General features: G+C 44.0%; 1 non-coding gene across 1 annotated transcript; it reads right to left on the reverse strand.

Annotated features, from left to right (window-relative positions):
- Positions 1-1,150: 1,150 nt before the first annotated feature.
- On the reverse strand, positions 1,151-1,305 carry LOC143262484 (5.8S ribosomal RNA). The gene has a single exon (XR_013036282.1). It is a non-coding gene; the product is annotated as a 5.8S ribosomal RNA (ribosomal RNA).
- Positions 1,306-2,500: the final 1,195 nt, after the last annotated feature.

Below are 2,500 nucleotides of genomic sequence, written 5' to 3' on the forward strand. Positions count from 1 at the left end.
TAATATGCTTAAATTCAGCGGGTAATCTCGCCTACTCTGAGGTCGTCGGAACGTGAAAAAAAATTTTTTCAGAGCTTCCCCCCCCCCGAAAGCATTTTGCGAAACGTGTACAGAGCAACACAAAAAAAAAAAAAAATAAAAAAAACACAAAAAACCCTTAAAGCAAAAAAAAAACCGTTTATCGCGCCTCACCAATATATCTTTTATAAAATTCGATATCCTCTCCAAATATAGATCTTCGAAACACTCGCAAGACGATTACAATCGGTATAACTTTAACGTCCGTCCGAAAAGTACTTTCGGGGACTAGACGACCGATTGATCTCGTGCGGTTTCGCTATTCGATCATTTGAAGAGAACAAAAAGATATATGGGGCGACCGACAAACGGTTTTCCCGTAGAACCAGACTCGCGATTGCGTTGACACACACATCATAGCCACACCAATAGAAGAGTTTTAGGACGGTAACCCGGGTGGGGTGTTCTTTACTCAGAATATGTGCAACATCGGATCTATATAGCCATCGATACAATTCGTACACAAATGTGTCGTACGAAGAGAGAGACTTTTTTTCCTCTGACAACATAACGGTAAGAGACATCCTTCCACACTCATAGGTTCCACTCCCTGGGGCTATGATATATATATACATATAAATTCAAATTCGAAGCAACGGTCACAATTCTACTCTATATTTTTGCGGGTTATGTGTTCTTTCGTTCAATTTCTTTCATGCGTTCGTTCGATCTCTGTACACAGTCTTCACATAGGACAGACTCGTGTAGTACGCTTTCGTGGGTTAAACCCATCTCGTTTCATTTCAGGCGACGTCGGGAGCGCGTTGAAAATGTACCAGTGAAATCTCGATAGTTCTACGAATACGAATCGTCCCGAAAAAGATTTTGTCACCGCTTCGAAGCGGTGTTTCAGACGGGCGGACGTATATAAAACATATACGACACACGACACCGCCTTCCACACTCACGCTAGTTCGAACACGATTTCCATCTCTCTCGAAGACTGTTAGACGTACGTAAAATTTCTCAATATCCATAGGACCGCGACAAACGCCGACGAAGCGCCCATCATTCGCTCGTACGTATATAGGCAACAAGTGCCATCAACGCAAGCAGTTTATAAGTACGTAAACGACCCTCAGCCAGGCGTGGTCCAGGAATTGTATCCGTGGACCGCAATGTGCGTTCGAAATGTCGATGTTCATGTGTCCTGCAGTTCACACGTTGACGCGCAATTAGCTGCGTTCTTCATCGACCCACGAGCCAAGTGATCCACCGTTCAGGGTAATTTTTCCCTTTTATTCTCTCATATATAATATAATGTGTATTTGCTATCCACCACATTTTTGTGTTATATTTCGGAACAAGCCGATACCCGAAGAGCTCCAACCAGCGCGCGAAGGAGATTCGGGAGTCGTCGTACGACGACATAATTGTCCCTTAAAGAACGAGATATTTCCGTCGAAACCATATATATATGTACGAGCAAATCCAAAACCACTGTTTTCTTGCAAGTTCGACGGTCGGAGCGAATAGAACATTGAAAAGCCTTCTATCGAAGAAACACAGAGAGTATATCACCTCCAAAAACGACGGGGATATGGATATTCAAACTGGACAATTATCAACCCGATACTGGATTCGAAAAGTTTCTCTCTCCTTTCGTCGTTATTTACACCGGACGGACTCACGGCCGGCTCTAGCTGGGTGTCATATATATATATATACGTCCCACGCTCATGCTGCCACTAGCGCGCAACAGAGTAGGGTGTCAATGACAACGACACAGCATTGAAACGAGCTACACAAGCCGGTCTCTCTTGATACCAATGTAAACGAGCATTAAGTTATCTTCAGACTGCCCGATATTTTCGTCCTTTGGACTTTCCCAACGATTCCTTTTTTTCTTTTTTTTTTACACACCACAGCGAAGACTTGAGGAAGCGTGATTAGCACGCTCGCATCCCTCCCTGTCCTACTACAACTGTAAAGAAAGAAAAAAGAATACATTGGGCTTTCTCTCTATCGAGAAGATGGCCTACGCAACGCAGATCAAAGGCCTAATACGTGTAATATAATACGCGTCTGGCCGTGTATAAATCACGCACGAATGATCTGGTCGGGCCCAACTCTTCTCGTACGCTTATTTTTCCGTGTTGGGGCACTATCATAAAATCACACAAACCCCAACACGTGTGTGTCTTGGAAGGAAGATGGCCTACGCAACGCAGATCAAAGGCCTAATACGTGTAGTACACACGTCTGCCGTGTAAATCACGCACGAATGATCTGGTCGGGCCCAACTCTTCTCCACCACACCACATCCCAACTTTGTACATTTTTATATATTTTTGTGCGTTGGGGCACCTTCATAATCACAAACCCCAACAACACATATATCTCTCTCTTTGAAAGATTTGTTGTGGCCTACGCAACGCAGATCAAAGGCCTAATACGTGTAGTACACACGTCTGGCCGTGTA

Source organism: Megalopta genalis, unplaced genomic scaffold, assembly GCF_051020955.1.
Source record: "Megalopta genalis isolate 19385.01 unplaced genomic scaffold, iyMegGena1_principal scaffold0137, whole genome shotgun sequence".
Taxonomy (NCBI): domain Eukaryota; kingdom Metazoa; phylum Arthropoda; class Insecta; order Hymenoptera; family Halictidae; genus Megalopta; species Megalopta genalis.